The 15,776-nt window shown below is 37.3% G+C and overlaps 1 protein-coding gene across 1 annotated transcript in view; it reads left to right on the top strand.

The window, feature by feature from the left end:
• The window catches only part of C1QL3 (complement C1q like 3), a 68,981-nt gene that overhangs the window by 2,344 nt on the left and 50,861 nt on the right, over positions 1 to 15,776 (top strand). The gene's annotated exons all lie outside the window — the stretch shown is intronic.

Raw genomic sequence — 15,776 nt, 5'->3', positions numbered from 1 at the left:
GAGTAAGTGCAGGACACAGGTCAAATGTATATAATGTAACTTGTGGATAAATAGCACCAATGAAGGCAATATCTGCAGCAAAATCTTCTCCATCAATGAAAGTCATTAATTTGTAAATTTAGGAGTAAGCCAAAGAAACAGGTCAAATATATAGATAGGAAAAAAAGACTGGAGAAATATCTGCAGCAATATCTCCTCCATTAATGAAAGTCTTTCATTTGTAAATTTAGGAATAATTACAGGAAACAGGTCAAATGTATAGAAAGGAAAAGAGGAGAAATATCTGCAGCAAAATCTTCTCCAACAATTACAGTCTTTAGTTTGTAGATTTAGAAGCCACTACAGGAAACAGGTCTCATGGATACAAAGTAACCTCCTAATAGAGGGAACTCAAGCAACAATGAAATCATTCAGAAAAAGATTTTAGCAGAGATAAGTGCCTCCATGTTTTGGAAGTTTTAATGATATCACTATGTGTTATAGAACCATTGAGCAATAAAAGGGTTAAGTGGCAAAGCCAGCTCTGCTCTATCTGTGCTTATGGCATTACAAAGTGGATCCAGTAGAGATAGGTGTTTAACCTGTGACATAACAGAGGCTTAGAGGGATTGATCCATATTCACTTTTGCCATAATGAGCTTTATATAATAACCTTAATTATTAGGTTATATCATCAATTGTATCTGGTTCTTTATATAACTTGCTGCTTTTTTCATGAGACATTGTCCACAAAGACACTTTATTACTATCTACTGGCATAATTCTAAAAATATTTTTTTTTTCCAATTAATGACATTGTGACAATGATATTTGGGTCATTAACTCATATCCAATGAAGAATAACTTCTGCATTGGTATTTATATGTTCTACACCTGATTTGGGGGATTTTCTCACAATTTCAGGATCATCTTTGGCTCTAGAGCAGTGTTTTTCCAGTGATGGTAAAACTACAACCCTCAACATGTCCTAACTGCTGCAGGTAATGAGTGCATATCTGACCAGAGGTCACTTTAGCTTGGAGCTTGCATGTTCTCCAGGATTCTTATGATCAATGGTTCTTCATCTGTGATGAGACAATAACACCTAACATGCCCTGATATCCTTTAGCTATTCAACCCAAGTCCACCTATAGTCTACTAGTATCACTATAGTACTTGTAACTCCACAGTCTGCTGAGATTTTTAGGTGGCCTATAACTCGATAAAAGTTAAAGTGTAGAGCAATGATCCCATCCTGCAGATCTGCAGATGTGGTAGAACTAAAACTCCTACTATATTCGGACAGCTTTGGTAGTCATGTCCTGTTGGGAGCTGTAGTGTTCCAAATGTTAGAGGTTGAATTTTTTGTGAGCCCATAGGGAACAACTGGAGCAAGTACATTCTCTGTACAGCCCTACAGACCATGTCAGCACCAATGTTTGCTGTAAGGCATTTACTCCGAAAATAAAGGAGTTAAAATACGATTTTAAGACATCCCACAAGCCCAGTAGCACTTTTCTAGGACTTGTTAAGTTCACAGGTTCTAAGGGAATTATAGAAGTATTGAGCAATGTTGCATTAACCAAAAATTCTTGGCTTATTGGTCATGTTTAAAGTTTTGGAAAAAGTTAAAAAAACTTTATGAAAAAGAGTAAAAACTGGTGAAATCATCTGTAAATAGGTTCTTCTGTCTTTGAGGTCACCTTGTTTTGGGTAAGTAATTCCATGTTAGAAGATTGATCTCAGCTATCTGCTATGTCTGCCGCCCATTTATAAGCTCCCTTTAGCTTCTTCAGAAGAAACAGAAGGGCAATTTGTCTCCCTGAGAGGTGGAATAGTCAGACAAATTGATATTGTGTATTAACAGTAAAAATGGAATTTCACTAGACCTGAGACATGAAGCGGATGGTATCCTGTACGCACTGGGCTCTGCTTCATCAACACTTAGCACAAGGACCTCTGCTCAGAGCCTGAACATTGACTGATTGCAATTAGCCCAAATTTCTTATCCCCCTCCTTTTTAGACACTCACAAGGGTCCAGGGTCATTGGTTAGGGTCATATTCCTGGAGAGCTGGGGGCTGGGGGTCTCTGGGGATTTCCTATCCCTTCTCCCTGCTACTATTTCCTGGCCCCTCTGTCAGTGTGAAATGGGGGGGGGGGGGGGAGTGAGGGGGATATTGGATACAAGTACAGTCAAGTCTGACTTTTTAGGCTTTGAGTTGACTAGATGTATCTACAATATGATACAATATCTATCTACAATATGACTGGCATTACAGTACTATATCCTAATGTTATGCACCTCACAGGACACACCAGAAATTAGCAAATAACTAATTCACCTCTGCTATTCATACACCTAGCACATGTATGAGTCTGTCTTACCTCTGCATTTATTCCTATTTCTAGCTACACACAAACATAGCAGAGTGGGACTTGTTAAGTGATGAGTTTTTCATGAGACATCAAAGCATTTGTTGATCTTTTTTAAGTTATTGCTGGTAATGCTAGTAACTATCCTAACTCAGCTGGTTTATAATAGAAATTCTGTCTGTCTATCTATCTATCTATCTATCATCCATCTACAGTGTCTATCAAATTCAAAGACGCTTTATTGGCAGGACCAAATACACATTAGTTTTGCCAAGGCAAGTGTACAGTAGGGAATAGGGATTGGGACTGTAGGAATGATGGATCGGGGAACATCCATTGTGGGGACTCTAGAAGTGCATGGCATATCATAGTTCTCTTAATATTAAATTAATATAGGTCCCAGACCAGAACTTTTGCTAGAAGCAAACCCTAGACCCAGACACCCTAACAAATACTGATAAAAGTATCTAATAACTAATAACAGCTACAGTATCTGTTGTATCTTTCTCATATGTATCAATGTCGATTTCATATCTATCTATCTAATATCTATCTATCTATCTATCTATCCAATATCTATCTAACTATCTATCTATCTATCTATCTATCTTCTATCTATCATCTATCTTCTATCTATCATCTATCTATCTATCCCATATCTATCTATCTATTATCTATCTATCTATCTATCTATCTATCTATCTATCTATCTATCTTCTATCTATCTATCTATCTATCTATCTATCTATCTATCTATCTGTATTATTTATTGTTTCCATAAGTGCACAATAGAATAATGCTATGAACGTCTGCTTTATATACAGTAAGTATACAGCAGAGTGAATGGCTGCTTGTCTTTGTGGTGGTGGATGTTGGTCAGACCTTTCCCCTAGGTCTGTCTCTGCTCCTCTCCTGTGCGGTCCGGCTGCTTCTCTCTGGACCTGCTGTGTCAGTGTTGTTTGCTCGCAGTTAATGAGCGTGAATACAGTGATAACACAGCAATATTATACTCCTGGTAATATTCACGATGAACAACCCCCAGCGTGCGGAGGCCCTGTCTGTGTGGGAGAAATGTCTTACAAGTGTATTATGTAATGTGATATCAGATAAGTAGACACTCAGTAATTAAATACTGAGAGAGAATAGAAATATTTGGAAATCCATCCATCAATTTCATATTTATCTGTCTATTAGAGATGAGCAAATAAAGTGGAGGGACCCTGGTCACAAGCTGTGCGAAAACTGCCTCCTTCCTGCCGCCATTGATGGCTTCTCTTCTGATTAGATGGTCTGTCGTGATGTCGTGTCGTGTGTGCATTACGCCATAACGGTGACATCGGCCTAGTGATCAAAAGAGGGGACGAGTATATCAGCATGTAGGGGGCGATGTGCAGAGTTCTGATCTGCCCACTGATCTGCAAGTCAATTTGCTGATCTCTGCTGTCTAACAAATCTATCTATCTATCTATCTATCTATCTATCTATCTATCTATCTATCTATCCATCATATCTATCTATCTATCTATCTATCCCATATCTATCATTATCTATCCCATATCTATCTATCATTATCTATCTATCTATTATCTATCTATCCATCTATCATATCTATCTATCTATCTATCTATCTATCTATCTATCTATCTATCTATCTATCTATCTATCTATCTATCTATCCATCCATCATATCTATCTATCTATCTATCTATCTATCTATCTATCTATCTATCTATCTATCTATCTATCTATCCATCCATCATATCTATCTATCTATGTAATCAGAGTCTGTACTGTGAGATGTAGTGACTGTGCAGTGTTACATTACTGAATGTCGGGTGCTTGGGATGTGGAGTCAGCAGAGCTGAGTGTGCGTAACATCTGGGATAACATGGGAACGTCCCCCCTATTGCTCTGGGATTCCGTTCATTACACTTGGAGGATGGTTAACGAGTAATTGTTGTTTTAATTTTTATTTCACAGATCAATAGTTCACGTGAAAAGAAGCAACTTTGTAATATATCTTATCAGAGAAATTTGCTTCTCTCTTTGCCAGAACTAATCATTCTATTTCAAAATTGTTAATTCAGGGGTGCAGCAATCCTAAAAGTCAATATTGACCCTTTAACAAGCCTTGCAATATGACTTAGAATAAAAGCCAAACAATAATCTTAATTTGCAGACACAGTGTTTCAGGGGTGTTGGTTCTCATCAGTACAAAGTATGAGATCTGATTTGGCTGGGTGAGAGGCCTCTGTACTGGGGTCTAATGAGTAATGTTTTTCCATGAGGAGAGTGACAAGCCAAGCCTAGCATGTCAGAGTGAGGAGACATATAAGCCATGCATGCTCCTCTGGGAAATTAAATATGCAAATTGTATCTTCAAAGAGGAAGAGGATTATAACTCTAGTGCCACCTATTGAAAGCAGCGATCCTAAAAGTCAATATCGACCTTTTGATGAGCTCAGCATTATTGGCTTGTCACTCTCCACAAGGAGAAACGTTACCCCTTAGACCATAGTACAGAGGCCTCTCACACTGCCAAATTAGATCTCATACTTTGCACCGATGAGGGACAACATCCTTAAACACCGTGTCTGCAAATTGAGATTCTGGTTTGGCTTTTACAATAAGTCATGTGGCAAGGCTCGTTAAAGAGTTGATATTGGGTTTTAGGATTGCTGCTTCCAATAGGTGGCGCTAGAGTTCTAGTCCTTTTCCACTCTGAAGAAACATTTTGCATATTTAATTTCCTAGAGGAGCTTTGCATGGCCTATAAGTCTCCTCACTATGACATGCTTGGCTTGTCACTCTCCCCAAGGAGAAATGTTACCTCTTAGACCTTAATTCAAGGGTAAAATCTGTATTCAGTGAAGACAGGTTGTTACATTACTGAGGTAGGAGATGGCAGTTTCTGATGAAAAGATTCTATGTAGAGGGGAGTAGGTGGGAGGAGCTGGAGGTGGAGCTCCTCCCTTCTGCATAGAATCTTATCAGCACCAACTTCCATCTCCTATCTCAGTAATGTAACAATCTGTCCTCACTCAATACAGATTTTACTCGTGAATAGAGAATTTTGAGACTGAATGATCAGTCCTGGAGGAGAAAGAAGTGAATTTCTCTGACGAGATAAATTACAAAGTGTCTTATTTTCATGTGTACTATTGATTTCTGAAATAAAAAATTAAAAGAACGATTACTCTTTAAATCCTTAATACTATATAGGCCATATAAAGGTCTCTTAGCTGTTTCCCCTTACATAATTCCTACAGATGTAACAGAGCTGAGTTTGTCATTTACAGGCTATTTAATTATTTGTATTTTTTGTTTAAGTTGGTTTGCTATGATGCTGATGGTACATGTACTATATATAATAAAATATTGTGCGATATATAGTAAATGTTGCACAAACTCAAGAAAAATAATTTAAAAAAATGGCAAAATAGCGCAAAAGCAATAATAAATGTCCACCCCTATGATTCGGTGTCATTAGTATCATAACACAATGGGTTTATCTAAAGTCCTATATAAAACCACAAGTAAAACATTCCAATAATAATAATAAGAATTTTTATTTCTATAGTGCCAACATATTCTGCAGCACTTTACATTTTAGAGGGCACTTGTACAGACAATAAAAGACATTACAGAATAACGATAATCACATAAATCAACAGATAGCAGGAGGAATGAAAGCCCTGCTCGCAAGCTTACAATCTATGAATCTGATGAGCTGCCCCAAATGACAAACTTGTCACTGCTACATGTGACAAACCGGGATTGTTCTACGTAAAGGTCTGTTTGTAGGTTTTTGCTATGTAATCTGAGAGCAGCATTACGTAGGGGCAGAAACCCTGATTCCAGTGATGTATCACTTATTAGGCTGCTTGGTGTAGTGTTCATAGAATCCCTGTTTCTCTGCTGCAGATCTAGCAGTTCTCTGAATGCTGAGCTGTGTATAACCCCGCCCACATCACTGATTGGCAGCTTCCTCTGTACACTGTCAGCAAACTGCCAATCAGTGGTGGGGGCGGGGTTACATGGATTAGCCTGATTGGTCTGCACGTGAAACCTGATCCTGCAGTGATAATCTCCTGCTGATAAAACACTGATTGTAACGCTACTGCAGCACACAGCCTAATAATTGACACATCGCTGGAATCAGGCTCTCTGCCCCAACATTATGTTCCTCTCAGATTAAATAGCAGAAACCTGCAGACAGATTCCCTTTAACAAACACTCATACACTAAACAAACTCAGCAATGCTACATCTGTAAAATTCAGAACTCTTATATAAATTCAACACCACCTCCTCTGACAAACTCAGGATTTCTTCACCAGACAAGCTCAGCTCTGCTACATCCTAATAGAAAAGCAGCAATGAAAGAATTAGGAATGCTTTTCTGTACTCAGTAACGAAATACTGTACATTACTGTTACCGTATGTCGCCGCATTGTAGAATATACGTAATCAATAATAATATTGCTATATATCCACGCTATGTTGAAAAATTATAATTGCTATACGTTGTAACTACGTAGAACGATAATTGTTATTATGGCACTGCAATGCAAACAGAATAATAATCAATATCATTGCTAAATGTCGCTGCTATGTAGAAAAATAATCATTGTTATATGTCATCACTATGTAGTTATAGAAATAGTGAGGAAATACAGCAATGTTTATTGTTCTAGGAAGCGACGACATATTGTAACACCGCACTCCACCGCTCCTTACAGAGAAGCCTTCTCATTGGTTCCCAGTGGGTTCTTAAAGGAACCCAGAGAAAATATGAGGAAAATTTACAGACGTCATACAATATTATATGTTCTCATCATTAAAATCATAATCGTCCCCTTACAGTATGTTTTTGCCATGTAAATTAATTTTCGCGTTATGCCATCGCTACTGTATATAGAACAATAATCATTGCTGTAAGTGGTGACTATGTTGAATTATCGTCGCTGTATGTCATCACAGTGTAGAATCTGCTGCTATGAAGCCGCTAGATGTCATCAATACGTACAATAACGATTTGTGCTATACTTAATTGCCAAATAGAATAGTTGCAGTTTTGTTGCTATATAAAATAAATGCTGCTATATGTTGTTGCTATAGTAATAGTCACTATATGTCGTCGCTATGTAGTGTAATAAACGTCGCAATATGTGGTCACTATGGAGAATAATAATTATTTCTATATGTGGTTACTATGTAGAATAACAATCGTTGCTATATGTCGTTACTATGTAGAATAATAATTGTTGCCGTGTGTTGTGGCTATGTAGAATAATCATTGCTAAACGCCGTTGCTGTGTAGAATAATAATCATTGCTATATGTCGTCGCTATGTAGAATAATAATCGTTCCTATATGTCGTCGCTATGTAGAATAATAATCGTTCCTATATGTTGTTGCTATGTAGAATAAGCATTGCTATATGTCGCCGCTATGTAGAATAATAATCATTGCTATATGTCGTCGCTATGTAGAATAATAATTGTCGCTATATGTGGTCACTATGTGGAATAAAAGTCATTGCTATGTCGTTGTTATGTAAGATAATGATCATTGCTATATGTCGTCGCTATGTAGAATAATAATCGTTCCTATAGGTCGTTGCTATGTAGAATAATCATTGCTATATGTCATCGATATGTAGAATAATAATCGTTCCTATATGTTGTCGCTATGTAGAATAATAATCGTTCCTATATGTTGTTGCTATGTAGAATAAGCATTGCTATATGTCGTCGCTATGTAGAATAATAATCGTTCCTATATGTCGTTGCTATGTAGAATAATCATTGCTATATGTCGTCGCTATGTAGAATAATAATCGTTCCTATATGTTGTTTCTATGTAGAATAAGCATTGCTATATGTCGTCGCTATGTAGAATAATAATCGTTCCTATATGTCGTTGCTATGTAGAATAATCATTGCTATATGTCGTCGCTATGTAGAATAATAATCGTTCCTATATGTTGTTTCTATGTAGAATAAGCATTGCTATATGTCGTCGCTATGTAGAATAATAATCGTTCCTATATGTTGTTGCTATGTAGAATAAGCATTGCTATATGTCGTCGCTATGTACAATAATAATCGTCGCTATATGTCGTCGCTATGTAGAATAATAATCGTTCCTATATGTTGTTGCTATGTAGAATAAGCATTGCTATATGTCGTCACTATGTAGAATAATAATCGTTCCTATATGTCGTTGCTATGTAGAATAATCATTGCTATATGTCGTCGCTATGTAGAATAATAATCGTTCCTATATGTTGTTTCTATGTAGAATAAGCATTGCTATATGTCGTCGCTATGTAGAATAATAATCGTTCCTATATGTTGTTGCTATGTAGAATAAGCATTGCTATATGTCGTCGCTATGTAGAATAATAATCGTCGCTATATGTCGTCGCTATGTAGAATAATAATCGTTCCTATATGTTGTTGCTATGTAGAATAAGCATTGCTATATGTCGTCGCTATGTAGAATAATAATCGTCGCTATATGTCGTCGCTATGTAGAATAATAATCGTTCCTATATGTTGTTGCTATGTAGAATAAGCATTGCTATATGTCGTCACTATGTAGAATAATAATCGTCGCTATATGTCGTCGCTATGTAGAATAATAATCGTTCCTATATGTTGTTTCTATGTAGAATAAGCATTGCTATATGTCGTCGCTATGTAGAATAATAATCGTTCCTATATGTTGTTGCTATGTAGAATAAGCATTGCTATATGTCGTCGCTATGTAGAATAATAATCGTCGCTATATTTCGTCGCTATGTAGAATAATAATCGTTCCTATATGTTGTTGCTATGTAGAATAAGCATTGCTATATGTCGTCGCTATGTAGAATAATAATCGTCGCTATATGTCGTCGCTATGTAGAATAATAATCGTTCCTATATGTTGTTGCTATGTAGAATAAGCATTGCTATATGTCGTCGCTATGTAGAATAATAATCGTTCCTATATGTCGTTGCTATGTAGAATAATCATTGCTATATGTCGTCGCTATGTAGAATAATAATCGTTCCTATATGTTGTTGCTATGTAGAATAAGCATTGCTATATGTCGTCGCTATGTAGAATAATAATCGTTCCTATATGTTGTTGCTATGTAGAATAAGCATTGCTATATGTCGTCGCTATGTAGAATAATAATCGTCGCTATATTTCGTCGCTATGTAGAATAATAATCGTTCCTATATGTTGTTGCTATGTAGAATAAGCATTGCTATATGTCGTCGCTATGTAGAATAATAATCGTCGCTATATGTCGTCGCTATGTAGAATAATAATCGTTCCTATATGTTGTTGCTATGTAGAATAAGCATTGCTATATGTCGTCGCTATGTAGAATAATAATCGTTCCTATATGTCGTTGCTATGTAGAATAATCATTGCTATATGTCGTCGCTATGTAGAATAATAATCGTTCCTATATGTTGTTTCTATGTAGAATAAGCATTGCTATATGTCGTCGCTATGTAGAATAATAATCGTCGCTATATGTCGTCGCTATGTAGAATAATAATCGTTCCTATATGTTGTTGCTATGTAGAATAAGCATTGCTATATGTCGTCGCTATGTAGAATAATAATCGTTCCTATATGTTGTTGCTATGTAGAATAAGCATTGCTATATGTCGTCGCTATGTAGAATAATAATCGTCGCTATATGTCGTCGCTATGTAGAATAATAATCGTTCCTATATGTTGTTGCTATGTAGAATAAGCATTGCTATATGTCGTCGCTATGTAGAATAATAATCGTCGCTATATGTCGTCGCTATGTAGAATAATAATCGTTCCTATATGTTGTTGCTATGTAGAATAAGCATTGCTATATGTCGTCACTATGTAGAATAATAATCGTCGCTATATGTCGTCGCTATGTAGAATAATAATCGTTCCTATATGTTGTTTCTATGTAGAATAAGCATTGCTATATGTCGTCGCTATGTAGAATAATAATCGTTCCTATATGTTGTTGCTATGTAGAATAAGCATTGCTATATGTCGTCGCTATGTAGAATAATAATCGTCGCTATATGTCGTCGCTATGTAGAATAATAATCGTTCCTATATGTTGTTGCTATGTAGAATAAGCATTGCTATATGTCGCCGCTATGTAGAATAATAATCGTCGCTATATGTCGTCGCTATGTAGAATAATAATTGTCGCTATATGTCGTCGCTATGTAGAATAATAATTGTCGCTATATGTGGTCACTATGTGGAATAAAAGTCATTGCTATATGTCGTTGTTATGTAAGATAATGATCATTGCTATATGTCATCGCTATGTAGAGTAATCATTGCTATATATCGTCGCTATGTAGAATAATAATCGTTTCTATATGTCGTCGCTATGTAGAGTAATCATTGCTATATGTCGTCGCTATGTAGAATAATAATCGTTTCTATATGTCGTCGCTATGTAGAGTAATCATTGCTATATGTCGTCGCTATGTAGAATAATAATCGTTTCTATATGTCGTCGCTGTGTAGAGTAATCATTGCTATATGTCGTCGCTATGTAGAATAATAATCTTTTCTATATGTCGTCGCTATGTAGAGTAATCATTGCTATATGTCGTTGCTATGTAGAATAATAATCGTTTCTATATGTCGTCGCTATGTAGAGTAATCGTTCCTATATGTCGTCGCTATGTAGAATAATAATCGTTTCTATATGTCGTCGCTATGTAGAGTAATCATTGCTATATGTCGTTGCTATGTAGAATAATCATTGCTATATGTCGTTGCTATGTAGAATAATAATTGATGCTATATGACATTGCTATGTATTATAGTAATTGTTGCTATAGGTCATCGCTATTTAGACTAGTAATTGTTGTTATATGTCGTTGCTATGTATAATAGTAGTCATTGGTATATGCCGTTGCTATGTACTGTATAATAGTAATTGTTGCTATATGTCGTTGCGATCACAAAAAAGGGAAAAATGAGTCATAATTCAATAAAAATTAACTAACTTTTATTTCATTAAATTAAAACACAATTATTGAGGTTCTCGGATTTATCACTGGTGAAACACTGGTGACAGGGGCTGAACAATGCTATTTCTCAGTACAATAAATATATCAGTCATGCAGAAAATCACATGATATTCAGCGGTTGCTCCTAGTAACATCTACAGCCACATAACAGGTGCAAGCCTGTGTATATACATATATATACATATTTATATGCAGAGTTGCACCTATACATCTAATGAAAAGTATATTAGAGCAGATAATTACCCATAGCAAAGTCCAACCCCACACTGTCTCACTACCCCAAAGCACGTTTCGCTTCACTCGCTTCCTCAGGGGCCGTCTATGTCGTTGCTATATAGAATTACTTATTTGTTGAAGCGATGAAGAATAGTAATCGTTTGAGATCTTGGGGAATTTGTAGACATATGATCATTTTGATCTTCGTGTCATGTTCTGGACATTTTTTGCAGTGTGGCAGGGGTAATATCTGTTGAAAGAGACCACAGCTATTAGGAAATCCTACTGCCATGAAGGTAGTTGTTCGTCAGTACAATGTTAGGTAGGTGGTATGTGTCACATCCACATGATGCCACGACCTAAGGATTCCCAGCAGAACAGAGCCCATTCACACTGCCTCTGCTGGCTTATCTTCTTCCCATAGTCCATCCTGGTATTATCTCTTCTCCCTGCACCCAGCAGTCCACATGGTGTAAAAGAAAATGATTTATCAGAACAGGCCGGCTTCTTCCATTGCTTTGTTGTCCTGTCCTAATGCTCAGGTGCCCATTGTAGGTGGTTTCGCCGTGGACAGGGGTCAGCATAGGCTCTCTGACCGGTCTGTGGCTACAGAGCCCCATACACTGAAATCTGTGGTACATTGTACATATGCATATATACTTTTATAGATATGCGCGTCTGTGTTTCCATCAGAGCAGCCTGCATCAAGGGCGAAGAGATAGTCGTGCGCACCTGGCAACCGAGTTGTATAAATATTAATGTGATCTGGTGGATACAAGCGACTTTGTAGTCAGCGCCATGACCAGGAGCTCAGCCCTTAGATGATACTTGTATTAGTGGGAATAGATACAGGTAGATGACAGCTAGGGGCTGTAATATTAAATATGTAGACTTAGAACAGCTTTTATTTGCTCTTCCTTTCTTTTTTCATTTCTCAGATATCGAGATATTAAAGGGAATGTACCAGGAAAAAATGAAAAAAAATAAGAATAATTAATAAATAAAAAAATAGCCTATTGTTTACATAAAGTTTCAAGTTAAATATATATTTTTTAAAATTTGGGTGATTTTTTTTATATATATATATCACTATCTATAGACATAAAAATACATTAAATCTTGCAGTTTTCACACTGACCACTGAGACTTGAAATAGACACTTCCTGATCATCACATGGGACCCAAAAGCTGCAATGAGCAACAGGGACGACAAGGAGCAGGCGGTGTAAGGATGAAGTTGAGGATCTAGGAGAATATAATTTTCTTTTTTTTAATATATGTTAACCCTTCCAGTTTCTCAAAAGAATCCAGCTAAATAGCGGATGGCTGGCTGCCATTTTACCAGATTTGTGTGAATCAAAGTCCTAACATTCGATTTGTTACAAATTCATTTCATCTGTAAACAACTCCTTATCATCACAGGCCGGAACGTAGAGAAAAGTAACACCAATATAAATAAGGTAACTTCATAACAATGAAGAGCAGGAATGTATGTCTTATTCTTCAAAAAGAGGTTCAGCAGCAGCAGAGGTGTGTATTACATATAAACAGCGCTCGGCATCACAATTACATCTCAGGAGCCTGTCAGCATGGTCTGTACAGTATCTAAACTGCATTTAGAAGTGGACCATAGCCAGGAATTGCCTGGAGATGACTCACTGTCTTCTATGGTAGAGTGTGTTGGGCATGCTCTGTTACCTGGGCAGAGGTCACTGTGCAGAGAGGGGGAGGAGGTGAGCTGTGACATCACCTACTGTGAATGATGGATCCTCTGTTATCTACTGTATATAGAGGTGTTATCAGTCATTGTACAGGAGGAGGAGGAGGTGAGCTGAGACATCACCTATTGTGAATGGTGGATCCTGTGTTATCTACTGTATATAGAGGTATTATCAGTCATTGTCCAAGAAGGGGAGGAGGTGAGCTGAGATATCACTTATTCTGAATGGTGGATCCTGTGTTATCTGCTGTATATAGAGGTGTTATCAGTCATTGTACAGGAGGAGGAGGAGAGCTGTGACATCACCTATTGTGAATGGTGGATCCTGTGTTATCTACTGTATATAGAGGTGTTATCAGTCATTGTACAGGAGGAGGAGGAGGTGAGCTGAGACATCACCTATTGTGAATGGTGAATCCTGTGTTATCTACTGTATATAGAGGTGTTATCAGTCATTGTACAGGAGGAGGAGGAAGTGAGCTGAGACATCACCTATTGTGAATGGTGGACCCTGTGTTATCTATTGTATATAGATGTGTTATCAGTCATTGTACAGGAGGAGGAGGTGAGCTGTGACTTCACCTATTGCAATGATAATGAGATGATTGCTGAGAAATGTTGTATACAGAACAGAAAGCAGCGGTCTGTTATGAGCATCAGTGGCCAGAATGAAAACTATGAGATTACAGGATTTTTTTTCCCATTTAAATTTTGTTTTAAAAATCAAACATTCTTAAAGGGAAATTCATATACAGGACTTAAACCCTATGAGAATCAGACATGTACTGTAGATTTTAGTAAATTAGTTTTATATAACACTAATTTTATTAGATATGTAAATGAGGAGACTTCGGTGCACCGTTGGCATGGCCAAGGTCTTGGTGCACCATTAAGCCCCTTTAACTACATCTTCCTCCTCTCAGTGATTGACAGCTCTCTTTGGAACATTGCCTGATCTAGATATACAGCCCTGCACATACTGACACCGCAGGAGCCGAGCGTGTGCGCACACACAGTGTCAGTGTGTGTAGGTGCGTTTTCACCCCCCTCATGTGTGTAGCGGCCGCTCGTTGCACACAGAATCACAAAGCAGCGGGATGGAAATGCTGAGAGGAGAGGGGATGAGAACATGCACAATGTCAGTGTGTGCGTGCTCTTTTCTCCCTCTCCTGTGTGCAGCGTCCGCCCGCTGCTGTGTGATCCTGAGTGCAGCGAGCGACCGTCGCACACAGGAGAGGGATGAGGACGCACTCACACACAGTGTCAAACGCTTAGGGGAAGTTTGAGGATGATAATTGAGGGGGCGTATTGGTGCACCGAGACTTTGACCGCGCCAAGGGTGCACCGCAGACCCTTTTATTTTTATAAAACTAAAAAAAATTAAATAAAAAAAAAAAACTAAACTACTATACCCTACGGTGCAAGTATGATTTTAATAGTGGCTACGTCCATTTATGAATGTCTACATTGTTCAATTTCAGATTTAGGTGTAGAAAACTGTTTTAAATGAAAAAACTTGGAAGTCAATTTTCTGATGACACATTCCCTTTAATAGAGCTTTACCCTTAAGAACTTTTTTTTTTACCTACACAACGGACAGCAGCTGGTAAATTACTTCTTTCTGTTCCCTTATAATATTTATTTCCTAAGCAATAAAAAACAAACAAAAAAAAACAAAACACAAAATCATTTTCTGGCATTTTTCTCGGAAGGGGTATAGAGCTTTTTGCTGATATCTGCAGCCTCTGTAATGACCTTATAAGCTGCAAAATTACAACTTTTGTTTTCTTAGTGTGAGAGTAAATAGGCTTCGTGAAAAAAAAAAATGCAGTCGCTTCTCCAAATTTCCATTATTATGCATGAAAAAAAGAGAATTGATAAAAATATAAAATAACTTGCACAAAGCTTCATGTTCTCCGCGCTGTGTAGTGCCACATTTCAGATGTTTCATGATCATTACAGGAGAACAGAACCGGGCGGCACAGTGGAAGTGATGAACCTACTGATGCCAGTAGGGCACATAGAAAGAAAAGCCAAATTATGGATGTCTGGGAACATGGGAAAATATCTACGAAAAGTGGGAACACTACATTGGTAAATGTATAGAATAAACTTAGCGCATGACCGCAATGCAATTTCACCATGTCACCATGGCCATAATGGGATAATGGGAAAATATTAAAGGGGTTGTCCACTTTTTTTTCATACCTGTCCCCGGGTCAAAAGTATCAGTCTTTGCTTTTTTTCAGTATGCAAATTTTTTTTTTTAAATTGACCATACAGTTCCAGATATATGGGCCTTTCTGTATAGTGCTAATATTTATGGTCTTTGTGAAAGGGGTGTGGCTATCAGGGTTGTTTTTTTGGGGGGGAGGCGGAAGGGTGGGATGGGTGTCTTTCAGGTGCTCTGAATTATTGCCTTGTGAGAAATGCC

This window comes from Phyllobates terribilis, unplaced genomic scaffold (genome assembly GCF_046119375.1).
Source record: "Phyllobates terribilis strain yellow unplaced genomic scaffold, ASM4611937v1 Scaffold_4__5_contigs__length_816908805, whole genome shotgun sequence".
Taxonomy (NCBI): domain Eukaryota; kingdom Metazoa; phylum Chordata; class Amphibia; order Anura; family Dendrobatidae; genus Phyllobates; species Phyllobates terribilis.
The sequence above is the reverse complement of the archived record's forward strand: the minus strand, read 5'-3'. Positions and strand labels throughout refer to the sequence as shown.